The 14,770-nt window shown below is 52.1% G+C and overlaps 1 pseudogene; it reads left to right on the forward strand.

Moving 5' to 3' along the window:
- The first annotated feature begins 192 nt into the window (after nt 1-192).
- LOC125554669 lies at nt 193-13,826 on the forward strand (annotated as a pseudogene).
- Nucleotides 13,827-14,770: the final 944 nt, after the last annotated feature.

Below are 14,770 nucleotides of genomic sequence, written 5' to 3' on the forward strand. Positions count from 1 at the left end.
CTTGCTATATCTCGCTATAGCCCAGCTATAGCTGTTTTTAAGTGTCACCGCTATATGCCATAGCTTGCTATTTAAAACATTGCTTTATATTCGCCTCCAACAAACCGCGCCATTTCCTCCCCATTTTCTGCACACGATATACACCTCCCAAAAACCCTGAGCCAAAACCCTCACCCGAAAACCCGATCACCAATGGCGGCGGCAGTGGCAGCAGCTGCGGCGTGCCGCAGGGCCGTCTCCAGCACGCTCCGCGGCCCGCCGATCGAGAGCCTGGCCACCACGGCCGGGCGCGCCGCCGCCCCCACCAGCGACCAGTTCCTGGACCTGCTCGACGCCAACTTCAACAGGCCGGCCCCGCCGCCGCCGCCCAAGACGCGCACGGAGAACAACTCCGCGACGTTCGCCACCTCGGGCGACCCCTGCCTCGACTTCTTCTTCACGTTGTCCCCGGCACCCCGCCCTCGTCCGTGTCGTCCCTCGTCGCCAACGCCTGGGCCGCCGAGCCGACCACCGCGCTCCGCCTCGCCTGCAACCTCTGCGGCGTGCGCGGCACCGGCAAGGCCGACCGCGAGGGGTTCTACACCGCCGCGCTCTGGATGCACGGCTCCCACCCCGCCACACTCGCCCTCTGTTTCGAATCGAGATCGAGAAAGGATCGAATGAATCGACTATCAATTCCATTGAATGATTCTCGGTATATATACAAGGGGAACAGACACGATCGAGAGATGCGACTGTTCGTAGAGGGTGCAAGGGAAGAGGTGTGAAGGTTGCCAATGCAACCGAAGTATAGATTACAATGGGAGGATTATCTCTTTAATTAACCTATTAATTTAATCCTAACACTCCCCCTAATCCTTCCTTGTCTTTGCAACCGACCATCTCTGGAATCATCCTTGAATTAACTCTTCTCCAAAAACCCTGTGGGAAAAATAAGGAGAAAATGGTGCAACATATAATGGTTATTGTCTCTTTTAACTCAATACGAAAAAACCCATAGAGTTCAGAGGACAATAAATATGTCGTATATACTTTCCTAAAAACCCGGTGGGGAAAACTGAAAGTATGACATATGATCTCATGTTGATATTACCTCATTAAAAACCTTTATGAGAACCTGTAAAGTAAACTCATGAAGGGAAAAAGAGTATAATATGATGCACTGAACAGGAACAATTCAGGAAGATACTCCCCCTGATTCTTGCAAAATTCGAAGCCGTCACCTACCAATTCCATGAACACATTTCTGGAACATAGAAGTTGGTAGAAACCCGATGAAAAAATTAGTCGCATGATTTGACTTGCAAGATATGCAATATAGTGATATTGCTTATTATGTAACCTGTTTGCATCCGGGCAACACAAGAAACATTATCGTTGAGATAATGGTTGGTGGATGTAGCCATGAGGTCTGTTTCGAAGACTCTTCATGAGAGGGCTACCACACCTAGTAGGAACACTAAGCTTGTCTATGATCTGACATAATGGGGATCTGATCGATGTACCCAATGATATCAGTGTTCACATTTTTGTGAAATTGAAAACCAGGACAAGATGTTTGATGCCTTGGAGATATCAAAAGATATTCTTGAGCACCAACCAATTGTGTTTGGTGGATCCAATGGCATTATGGAATGTTGAGTCCCAATATCTCATTTCCATCATCTCTTGGTCTAAATAGATCATTCTCTATGTCTAGAGAATGAACTACCATGAGAGTTATGGATGGATAAGATTTGCCCACAATGAATTTCTCCAATATATTTTGGATATAGACAACATAGTGTACCATAATGTATGAATGAAGGTGCTCAAGTTGTAGTAACGAGCGGTGTTTTGGTTTACCCAAATCCTTCATTTTAAACTCCGTCATTTAGATGATTACATGTGTCGTCATTGCAGACACACAAACATGGACAATCATCATTGTAGGAGTAATCCTTGTGTATAAGGAACTCACTACGTCGGTTATACCAAATGTACCGACAATAATAAGCCATATGGTGACTTATTGATTTTACACAATGTATGTTGCGTATTGCATTTCGATTCAGAAGTGAGATTCCATCAGGAATCAACCATATATGTCTGAATCTAGTGATCCACATGGGTATGTGATAACTACATCTATCAACTGCAGAGATAGATGATTTTGTACTGCCAATGATATAAGTTATCGGAAAGAGATTCCACCTCTGGAGAATAGTTGGGTATCTGCGTGAACCCTTGTGCTACAATGCTTGCTCTATGTTTCACCACCTTGTTCTTCTCAATTCTTTTTCCAGAAGAAAACTAGTGTAGGTATTGCTTATGAATACCTTCCCATTATTGAGCAAGATCATTTCTACCTAGATTATACCCTTTGCTTGAGTTCAGTCCAAGTGTTGTTCACACTTTGCCATGGCCATGGTCTTTGGACCTGAATCATGTGAAAGGTTTTGCAATCTAGTTAAGAAATGTATGTCGACAATTGTAGACTTCCGGTTATTTGATTCTCCAGAATCTATATATCAATATATAATTGATGGAAATATCGTTACCCATGGTGACTACTCGCAATTTCCCAATGCGATTGAGTCGGGTATTCCGATGTCCCGGTCATTGTGTGCACTCTGACCTGGGTTGGTGGAGGTTTCCCATCCACTGGGTGTATACTACCCATTAGGTGTCTGTCAACATGAAGTTGACCTGCATTTACTGATTCGGAGGCCTTGATATCCTTGCTAGCAAGAAGCTGAATCCTGATGTACTATTGTCATACTTCTCCCCATATTGCTTTGAACGAGGAGTTGAGTGGTTTTAGATGGTACCTCCACTCTTTTCGACATATTTTTGCAGGATTGTAGGATTGCGTGACACCTTTATAGTCAGTAAATGAATCCGGCAGGTTATTTGCAATGCGTTGCAAATCTTCTGAACGCATGGTTCAGATCTTTGAGTATGTGGATTTGAGGCAGATAATGTGTTGAACAATCCACTAACTTCCTGGCATTCTTTATGGTACTTGAAATCTCCCCCTAATGCCTGGAAATGTTCCTCATTGAATCAGCATACTAGCCTTGAATAACTCCCCATGCGAGGGGCTCGAGGTATTGACGGAAATACAGTTATTCCTCGCATAGATCCCAACTATATGTTGAGGAGCCAATGATGTATGTCGGGTGGTGATATCGGTATGCAACCGAATTACCGCAGATAGGAAATACTTGGTAGATATCCACATATCAAAAACAGAGTGGAATAATATTATGCAGTTCTGTCATGAGCGTGTAAAACTGCATGACTCCAACGTAAAGTTGGTAAGTTGCAATTCCAAAGTAAAGATAATGCAATGAGGTTAACACTTTGGATAGGATTCTACCAAACCATTTTGAGTCTAAACATTAGGACAAATTGCTAAACTTCAATCCAAGGGCCATAGAGAAGGCACTCAAGGAGAATTTTGCAATGTTATCCATTCGATTTGCTTGAAATCGATGTCAGGATAATGAGCCAATGGTTTCGTGTGAATAAAGCACACACTTAAGATCATCATATAGATATGTCTTTTAGAACCATGGAATACCTAAATAGTCTGGTCAATGGATGGGAAGAGCCACTTCCCTCAACTTGATGCATTCAACGAGTCTGAGTGGTTCAACGTAGACTTTAAGGTGTGCGAGCCTTAAAATTAGCTTCCCTGTGTTACTTGTAGCGCACATAAAATCCAAATTGTGTTAGTATTTAGCATCAAAATAATCATAAACTACTGGAATTGCTGATAGTTTTGATTTCAACCCAATGTCTCGATGACGAAGGCGAGTATGCCAAGTTTGTCATGTACAAGACACTCTGGAAAACTATCTCGTAAGCAACATGTGCTACGGGTTGTATTGTATGTGTAGTACAATCTAGATGATACACAGAGAATGTGCTTGCCATATCCGTTGCACATGGTAAAGAGAAGTTATTTCTCTTTGTTGTCATCACAAGTTTCGCTATGGAAACTATTTTGACGGATACCTCCATAGTTTAGTAGGGTACGAGTTAATCCCGGGAAGCAATAAAGCATCCCGATGTTACTCGAGTACCCACAGGGATAGTAAATATGACTCGAGTTGAGCCAACAAATACCTCATTGCGTCTAGCGATTTAAAAATATCTCCTTTCTCTCAATGAGAGTAGAAACATTGGACTTCCTTGAGTATAGAGTTTGCGGTGCATATGTCCACAAGGCACATATCATTTTTCATCGGATTGACTCCCGTAGAAATCTATATATAGACATGAAGATTCTCAAGAAAATCACTGTCAGATATATAGAATACATACAAATGAATTTGTATGAAAATGCTGATACAATATATTGTGATATACAATATATGATGACAACAATAATCATGTTCTTATTAGAACATCATAAATGGACATAAAAATAGATCACTAAGGAGACTAAGGGACTAAATGTATAGTCTCCAAACATGTCGGTTGATGCATATTCAACCCTCATGCTCTCCATGCTCATAGGGTCTCGTGACAGCTTGATGGTGTCAGGTTGAGGGTTTGAAGTGAGTTTCAAACCATTACCCTTGAGGTCCTTTGCGTCCCAGTGGCGTGGCTTGGATTGCACGCGCTATCCCATGGGATGCAAGACTGATCTTGATGTCCATAAGCCGCTTAAGTAAGTTGTGGCCATTGAGGGCAAGTGCCTCAAATTGTTAGCCATCTATTACTTATAGGGGCAAGCCAGAGATAATTAATTTACAAGAAGTAAATTAAAAACCATCATGGTTTTGTAAAAAGAATGCAAAAATTTGACTCAAGTGTATAACTTGAAAATGCTCAACCTCAATTGTGGAAACATAACACATTGAAGATCATACAGATCTCACAGTAATAGAGATAGTCTGCACATGGGCAGTAGATCGAACTCATTACCTTGTGTTTTCCTAATATAATGAGGGAGATGTTATTGTCAAAAATTTACAAGTTTGTTGTGCGGGAGAAATAAATCTCGACCGCTGTGACATGTTCATGAAGAATGTCAATGTGGTAAACACATAGAACATATCATCCCCGGTGAAAAAGCGGTAATTTATTTATATTACAGATTGCGTAATATAAATACATCGTAATGTTGCAAAATTAATAGATTTCAAGAAGGTGGCTCGAAATCATTAGTGTGAATCTCAAATAGCTAAGGATGACACCTTGAATTTTTCATATGTATTTGCAAGAAATTAAAAATCTCAATTGCAAATAGATGTATTATTCTTGACATGTAGCGAACATGGAGATACATACATTCCGGAATACATCATACTCAACAAAAATACACCACTATTATAATGAATCGTAATGATGTTGCAAACTTGATGCTCAAGTGAAAAACTTGAATTGTATAGACCTCAAATTAAATGAGATGATCTTGTATCAAGTTTCAAGATAATTCAGCAGTGTAAATTAATATTTTATGAGAGAAAATTAATCTCAATCGCAATGAGATTGTTTTGCGAGAGAAGAAAATTCTCAATCACAAATCAGTACTCTAGAGGTACTAAATTTATCTTTGCAAGAGATAAAAAAATCTCAAGCAAAGCAATGTTGTTGTATAGGGAATTGCAATAGCAAACGCATTGAACATGTTGAATATCAACACACACATTTCTGGAATATTAAAACTCAACAAAAAATGGGTGAAATGCATATCTATACATACATGGTCTAAATATGACAAGTGCTAATGAATAGCACTAGTAGTTGTACCATGTTGAATTATCCTGAAAAGTCCAAGAATTAGCCGCAAGACTTATAGACACGAGTTTTGGCCTATTGTGGAAATAGGTAAAGCAACATGGGCTATAGTTCAAAACTCGCGAAGAGATAAGGCTTCTTATCTCTTTCTCCCGTGTGGACGTGTGGTTCTACATCAGAGTTTAGAACTCTTGAACCAAGCCCCAGTGATTGCCATCGGGAGATAGTAGTCGAGGACATCGCCGACGCTGCTGCTTGCGCGTGCAGGCTGTGGACCACGGGCGTTCTGCGCCGGAGGGCGTCGGCATGCTGCGCGTCGGAAGTCGGGAGCACACGTCAGGGTCGCCGTGTTCCGAGGAGCCAGGCGTCCAGGGACCTACGCTGGGAGGCGTTGGTCGCCATCGCCAAGGCCGTAGGCCGCCGGTTAGAGCCTCTTCTGCGACGAGCCGGACGGAGCACCGCCGCGCTTGGCATTGGAGGCCGAGGCATTCTTGGCACCGTGCCGATGGGGCGAAGCCACAAGCCAGTCCTTGGCTTCTCCGTCGAAGGGAGGAGTGCCGACAGGTGCGCTATGAGCGGTCATGGCCTATGGAGACGGGCTGGGCGCCGCCGCGATCTGAGCGTCGATGGTCGTTGGCCACCATTTTCTTCGACCGCCGTTGCCTCTTTCGTTCGCGAGGAGCCGCGATTCAGGCCCGGGGGAAGCAGCGATGGAACGCCGGGCGCCGTGCCGCCGGAGGTCGTCAGGCGGGCGCCACCACACTGCTGCCACCGCGCGCTGGCACGCCGGGTCTGAGGGCCACGGCAGCGTTGAGGGCTCAAGGTTGAAGGCCGGCCCTCACAGAGGAGGGCACCACGCGCTGAGGCCGTGCGCCGGCTCTCTTCAAGGAGAAGAAGAGAAGGGGTGAGCGGGCGTTGCCGGTGGTGTCCTGGGGCGCTAGGGCCTCCACCGTCGGTAGCCAAAAAGGCTAGCAATGGCCGGGAGGAACGACGTCGCGGCTGTTTCGCTAGCCACCGGCAGGGATTTGCGCCGCGCTGATGAAGTCGCTCTACGGGAGCGTGCTGATAACGTGTTTCGAATCGAGATCGAGAGAGGATCGAATGAATCAACTATCAATTCCATTGAATGATTCTCGGTATATATACAAGAGGAACAGACACGATCAAGAAATGCGACTGTTCGTAGAGGTGCAAGGGGAGAGGTGCGAAGGTTGCCAATGCAACCGAAGTATAGATTACAATGGGAGGATTACCTCAAGGACCTCCGCGAGATCCTCCACCGCATCATCCACGGCGGCGTCTCCACCAGGAAGCCGGGGAAGCAGGCCCGCCTCGCCGCCGAGGGAGGAGGGCTCGTGGCCCGCGCGCACGCCCACCCCGCCTACGCTCGCTTCGCCCGTTTCCGATCTCGTACGCGTATGCCGAGCCGCGGCCGGAGGATTGAGGTGTCGGGGCTCGCGCGCCGCAACAAGAAGCGCACGAGGAGGGCGCGCATTGCAGCTAGCCAGAGGCGTGATCTGGAGGAGGCCGCCCAAGCCGCCGTCGCGCGCAGGAAGAAGCGCGCGGACTCCGCGGCGACGGCCGTCCAGAGGTACACCCGCGACCAGAACTACCGCCTCCTGCACGACATGACGGCGGAGGTGTTCGCCGACCTTCTCGCCGAGGACCTGAAGAAGCTCTCGGAAGGCAACATGGATCTCTCGCTGGCCGGGAAGTGGTGCCCGTCGGTCGACAGCTGCTACGACCGCTCAACGCTCATCTGCGAGGCCATCGCGCGCCGCCTCTTCCCCAAGTGCTCGGCCCGCGATCTTCCCGAGGACTTGCCGGACGCGCATTACACCTACCGGGTATGCGAGCGCCTCCGCAAGGAAGCGTACGTGCCGCTCCGCCATGCCCTGAAGCTCCCCGAGATATTCATCTCAGCGGGCGAGTGGGCGAAAGTGGTGTACACGCGCGTGTCCTCCGTCGCCATGAAGAACTACAAGGACCACTTCGTCTACTACGACCAAGCGCGCTTCGCCCGCTACCTCGCCGACGTGGAGGCCGGCAAAGTGAAGATCGCGGCGGGCGCGCTGCTGCCGCACGAGATCCTGACGTCCGCCTACTTCGACCCCGAGGTCGCCAACCTGCAGTGGAGGCGCACGGTGTTGTTGTTGTGGATTCAGAATGAAGCCAAAAGAGAACTCAAGAGGCGAGAGAGATTTGCACTGTGAACTGTTGCAGCTTTTCTGATTTCTGCTCCTTTTATTCAAAGAACGAAACAAACATGCAGCGAGACTCGCTCAGGCTACCAGATCGTGCCATCCCACGACCTCGAGCGCACTCCTGCCACTCCTACTATGTCGCCACAGATCGCACAGAACGCATCTTGCGGCCTAAGCTAACTAATCAAGCGAATCCAAAGTTAACTGAAAGATAACTGAACCTAGCTAAGGCTGCCACTGCAGCGTTATTCTCTGAACCTGGCGAAACTGACAGAAAAACAATAGGGCAGGATTAGGCTAACAATTCACCCCCTTAAGCCTGCCACACCAATCTTCGCCCGCATCTCCACGAACTTGATCTTCTCCAGCGCCTTGGTGAGGATATCTGCGAGCTGCTCGTCAGTGCCAACGTGATCAACGTCGAGCTTGTTCTCTTCCAAACACTGACGGATGAAATGATACTTGATGTCGATGTGTTTGCTCCGGTCGTGATGCACCGGGTTCTTGCTCAGGGCAATCGCGGATTTGTTGTCGATGTAGAGTTGAAACTTTTCCACCGACCGCCCCGTCAGATCAGCCAGGAGGCGACTCAGCCACACCCCTTGGCACGTCGCCGCCGCCGCGGCCACGTACTCTGCCTCGCAGGACGAAGTTGCCACCACCTTCTGCTTCTGCGAGGTCCAGGTGACTACGCTGCCACCGAGGAAGAACACCACGCCTGATGTGCTCTTGCGATCGTCCACATCGCCACCGTGATCACTGTTGCTGAAGCCGACGAGTGACGGAGCTCCGGAGCCCTTCATGTAGCTGCACCCATAGTGCAAAGTGCCGCGGATGTACCTGAGGATCTGCTTCACCGCGGTCCAATGGCGTGTGCTGGGCGCCTCCATGTACCGGCTTCTCACTCCGACGGCCAGAGCGATGTCGGGGCGTGTGTTGACGAGGTAGCGCAGGCATCCTATGATGCTGCGATATTCAGTTGCGTCCGCCGGTGGCGAACCGTCCTCCTTGCAGAGCTTGAGCCTCACCTCCATGGGAGTTTGGCTCGGGTTGCACCCGGCCATGCCGGCGCGCTCAAGCACCTTCTCGGCATACCCACGCTGGCAGGGAGTGATCCTGCCGTGCTCCTGCTTCACCTCAATCCCGAGATAGTAAGATAACAACCCGAGGTCGCTCATCTTGAACAAGTGCTGCATCTCGGCCTTGAACGCAGCGATGTCGATGCCGTCTGTCCCCGTAATGATCAGATCATCAACGTAGACCCCAACCAGCAGGAATGAGGTCTCGCTACCGCGCCTGTACACGACATGCTCCAGGGGACTGCGCACAAAACCAAGCTCACAGAGTGATGCGTCGAGCTTTGCATACCATGCCCGTGGTGCCTGTCGCAGCCCATACAACGCCTTGCTGAGCCTGAGGACGCCGTGCGGGTTGTCGTCGTTGATGAACCCTTCTGGTTGGTGGACGAAGACCTCCTTAGCGAGATCGCCGTTCAGGAAGGCCGACTTGACGTCCATGTGGTGAACAGGCCAGCCTGCATGCGCGGCGAGCGCGATCAGCACGCGCACCGTCTCCATCCGCGCCACTGGTGCAAATACCTCGTCAAAGTCCACCCCCTGGCGCTGGGCGTACCCCTTGACGACGAGTCTGGCCTTGTGCTTCACCACGTTCCCGTCGGCGTCCTTTTTCAACTTGAAGACCCACTTCAGCCCGATCGCTCGCGACCCGGTGGGCAGCGCTGCGGGCGTCCACGTGTTGTTGTCGGCGATGGCCTTCATCTCCTCCTCCATTGCTGCCCTCCACTCGGGGGAGGACAGCGCCTCCTCGACACACACCGGCTCGTCCGCCGTGGCGAGGCAGAGTCTCGAGCTTGTCGTCGTCGAACGCTGGATCGGGCGCCTCTGGTGGAGTGGGCACGGGCTTGGTGGCGTCGTACACACTCGCCAGGCACCTGTATCTCTGGACCACGTCAGCGTCCACTGCAGTGTCCAGGGCGCTGTCGTGTGTGGGAGGAGTGCGCCGGTCCCCTGTCGGCAAGGGTGTAGCGTTCATTGGCGTGGCGACCGCCGGCGATGAATGTCTGACATCGTCAGGCGATCCCGAGTGCCCGTCCGTGTCACCGGTGTCGACCAGGTGCTCTCCGGTCTCGGTGCTGTACGTCACAGAGAAGGATGGCGACAGCGGTTCGCCGCCGCTTGCAGAGCCGGTGTCGCCCGCCCATTTCCACGCGCGCCGTTCCTCGAACACCAGGTCGCGAGTGACATGCACTCGCTTTGCCGCCGGGTCGTACACTCGATAGGCCTTCGCGCCCTCCTCATACCCGATGAACACGGTGAGCACGGAGCGATCCGAGAGTTTCGTCACTCCGGGTCCTGTCTTCTTCATGTGAGCCACACAGCCGAACGTGCGCAGGTGTTCGACAGTGGGGCTTCTCTTGTTCCAGGCCTCGTACGGCGTCACGCCGTTGAGGCTTCTGGTCGGAGCTCTGTTGAGGATGTAGACGGCGCACTTTACCGCCTCGCCCCAGAACGTGGCCGGCATGCCCATGCCTTTCAGCATGCACCGGGCCATCTCAACCACCATCTGGTTGCGGCGCTCGACGACGCCGTTCTGCTGCGGCGAGTAGGGCACAGTGGTGTGGTGGGCGATGCCGTTCGTCTCACAATGGGCCTTGAACTCACCAGAATTGAACTCGCCCCCTCTGTCAGAGCGGAACGCGCGCAGGCGACAGCTCTGCTTCGCCTCCGCGATTGCCTGGATCTTCTTGAAGCGGGAAAACGCCTCGTCCTTGGACCTGAGGACCTCGAGCCACATATATCTGCTATAATCATCAACTACTAATAGGAAATACTGGTTACCGCCTGCTATAGCTGGTTTGATCGGGCCGCAGAGGTCGGTGTGCACGAGATCCAGTGCACACTCTGAACGGTGTGGACTCGCGCGCGGGAACGCCAGGCGATGCTGCTTCCCGAGTGTGCAGCCGTCGCAGATCTCGTCGACGTGATCGACCTGCGGCATCCCACGCACCATGCCCCTCGTGGACATGGCTTTCACCGCCCGGAAGTGAAGATGCCCGAGCCGTGCGTGCCACAGCCACGCTGGCTCATCCAGCTTGGCCACCAAGCAGACAGGCATGGCCAGGTCCAGCCGCAGCACGTACAGCCGGTTCGCCGTGCGTTTGACACGGACGAGCAGCTGCCGCTGCTGGTCGTACACGCAGAGATGTCCGTCCTCGATCACGGACCTGCAACCCTTCTCGTCGAGCTGCCCGAGAGAGATGATGTTGGCCCTTGGGGATGTAGTACACGTCCGCGAGCACGCGCTGGTTGCCGTTCGCGCACCGGAACATGACGCTCCCCTTGCCACTGATCGTGACGAGGGAGCCGTCCCCGAAGCGCACGGAGCCATGCACGGTGTCGTCGAGGCTGGTGAACGCGTCGCGCGCCCCGGTCATATGGCTGCTGGCTCCGGTGTCCAGGTACCAGGTGCCGCGCGCTCCAGTGGTGACCGGAACCACACGTTCCTCGTTGAGGTAGACTGCCTGGGCGCGAACTGGTGCCGCCTGCACCTTGCCCGCCGTGCCCGAGGCCTGGATCGGGAGTTTGCCCTCTTCAACGGTGGCCAGCAGGAGCGCGGGAGGCTCCACATCCGCCTCGCCTAGGTTCGCCGCCTCGCCCTGGTTCTAGCGATCGCGTTCCGCCTTCCTGCACTCCCTGGCCCAGTGGCCAGGAATATTGCAGTAACGGCACTTTCCCTTCCGCTTTCCGTCGGCGGGCTTCTTGCCGCCGTCGCGTCCACTGCCCCGCTCGCCGCCTTGCGGTCGCGGACCGGACTGCCCCTTCCCCTCCTTCGCGCCGGAGGAGGAGGAGGAGCCTTGGCCTTGATGGTGACTCCGAGCGATCCACTCCCTCTCCGTGAGGAGGAGTTCGCCGACGCCGCGGTCGACGTCGTCCAGAGCGTAGCTCTCCTCCACGGACCGCAGACGCCCGCAGAGCTCTTCGATCGACAGCGTGCGCAGGTCGACGAAGGACTCGATGGCTAATGCCATCTGCCGGAATTTGTGAGGCACCGCGCGGAGGAACTTGAGCACGGCGCGGTACTCGGTCACCGGGTCGTTCAGGAGCTCCAGCTCGTTGACGATCGCTGTAAGACGAAGAGAAAAATCCTCTATGGACTCACCATCACGGAAGCGTATCTCCTCGAACTCGCGTCGGCGGGTCTGCGCCCTGGCCTCCCGCACGCGTTCGCTACCCATGCGCATCGTGCGCAAGGTGTCCCACGCCTTCTTAGCCGAGTCCTTGCCGGCTAGGGCGCGGATCATCTCCGGAGGCACCGCGCGGAGCAGCGCGGCCAGCGCGGCGCGATCATCGCGGTCGCCGTCGCCGTACTCCACGGCCTCCCACAGGCCCTGTGCCTGCAGTTACACGCGCATCATCATAGCCCAGTCGACGTAGTTGGTGCGAGTGAGTGTCGGATATTGGGCAGAGCCGCCGCTCTCCCTCACCACTCGCTCGCGCACCACCAGCTCGCCGTGCCGCCCACGACGCGGTGGAGGAGAGCGCGACAACCTGCGATGGCGCGCCGGTGACCTGGAGCCGAGGCGTTGCGCACCGTCACCAGCGCCGCCGGTGCCCTGCGACTCGTTGCCGCTAGGTTCCTGCTGGACGCCATTGCCGTCGCCTTGCTGCTCGCTCCCAGCGCCGCCATGCGGAGCGACGCCACCAGCGCCATGCCGCGTCCCACGCCCTCCAGCCATGGATCTCAGAAGGCTCTGATGCCAATTGTTGTTGTTGTGGATTCAGAACGAAGCCGAGAGAGAACTCAAGAGGCGAGAGAGATTTGCGCTGCGAACTGTTGCAGCTTTTCTGATTTCTGCTCCTTTTATTCAGAGAACGAAACAAACGTGCAGCGAGACTCGCTCAGGCTACCAAATCGTGCCATCCCACGACCTCGAGCGCACTCCTGCCACTCCTACTATGTCGCCACAGATCGCACAGAACGCATCTTGCGGCCTAAGCTAACTAATCAAGCGAATCCAAAGTTAACTGAAAGATAACTGAACCTAGCTACGGCTGCCACTGCAGCGTTATTCTCTGAACCTGACGAAACTGACAGAAAAACAACAGGGCAGGATTAGGCTAACACACGGTGGACGACCTGCTGGCGCTGGGCAAGCTCAACAACTGCCTCGCCGTGTGCGACGTGTCGGGCAGCATGTCCGGCCACCCCATGGACGTGTGCGTCTCGCTGGGCCTCCTCCTCTCGGAGCTCTGCGACGAGCCGTGGCGCCACCGCGTCATCACCTTCAGCGCGGCGCCGCAGCTGCACCACGTCGTCGGCGACACCCTCTGGGAGAAGGCCCAGTTCATCCAGCGCATGGAGTGGGGCTTCAACACCGACTTCCAGGCGGTGTTCGACCAGCTGCTCCACGTGGCCGTCGCGGGCAAGCTGCCGCCCGAGAGCATGGTGAAGAAGGTGTTCGTGTTCAGCGACATGGAGTTCGACCAGGCGTCGGCCAGGCCATGGTAGACGGACTACGAGGCCATCACCAGGAAGTACACCGAGGCCGGGTACGCCGACGCCATACCGCAGATCGTCTTCTGGAACCTGCGGGACTCGAGGTCCGTGCCGGTCACGTCGGAGCAGAAGGGGGTGGCGCTCGTCAGCGGCTTCTCCCAGAACATGCTCAAGCTCTTCCTCGGCCCAGACCCAGAGGAAGAAGAACAACAAAAGGATGAAGAAGAAGAACTACAAAAGGGAGACGGGAATTCAAAACAAGAAGAAGAACAAGAATTGAAGAAAGGAAAAGAAGTCACCATGACGCCGAGGTCCGTCATGGAGAAGGCCATCGCCGGGCCCTTGTACGAGAAGCTCGTCGTGTTCGACTGATCGACTACGTGCTCTCTGAATAATCAATCGGGTGTGCTAGTTTATGTTTTCTGCTCTCTCAACAATTTGAAGCGATTTTGCTTTCAAACCTAGCTAGTTTGTTATCTAATAAATCCTCTGTCGTGTCTCATGGACGGGCGTTTGGAAATGGACACGAATCTCGTAATAATTCTATCCTTTTTTAGAAAACAAATCTATCATTTCCCTGGATTTTTGCTGTGCTCTGTGGTCTGTGCAATTTCGTAATTTGTATTAGAGATTTCATGATTTTGATACGATTCCTGTCTGGATCCAAAACATAACTATAAATCGTGTATGCCTTCGTCAACATGGCCTTAGAAATGAATTAACATTATTCTTCTTTAGAGGAATTGTCATGTTTTATGTTATTCATGTGGAAATGGGAACCATTCATTCATCTAGTATTTGGTAGAGATGCATTCCTTTTCTTAAATGATAACGTCCATGGCACTTATCAACAAGCCCACACGTGCTTGATGCCGTTTGATTCATTTGCACGAATTTTAAAGCAATTGACATCTGGGTGAAGAGCCATGTAAGCACCCAGCGTCGTGTGGGTGTTATCGTTTAGTGCCATACGTATGGGTGCTCCTCGCCCGAACGACCCTCTTCTGAACATGTGGGTGAAACTGCTCTTCGCCCACATAACGCTCACATGGTGATACATGGCAACTGCATGTGTGCATATGTGGCAACTAGTTAATCGCACACATCAACTATGGTTGACCATACATGACAACTATGGTTTAACCACACACGACAACTACAGGTGTGCATATATGACAACTAGTTAATCACAGATGACAACTATGGTTAATCATACATAGCAACTATGGTTTAACCACACGTGGCTATTTCAATTAGTTACACATGGCAACTATATTTAATGAAGCAATTTTAAGATGCTCCCTCTTACCCCCTTT

The sequence above is a fragment of the Triticum urartu genome, chromosome 4, assembly GCF_003073215.2.
Source record: "Triticum urartu cultivar G1812 chromosome 4, Tu2.1, whole genome shotgun sequence".
Taxonomy (NCBI): domain Eukaryota; kingdom Viridiplantae; phylum Streptophyta; class Magnoliopsida; order Poales; family Poaceae; genus Triticum; species Triticum urartu.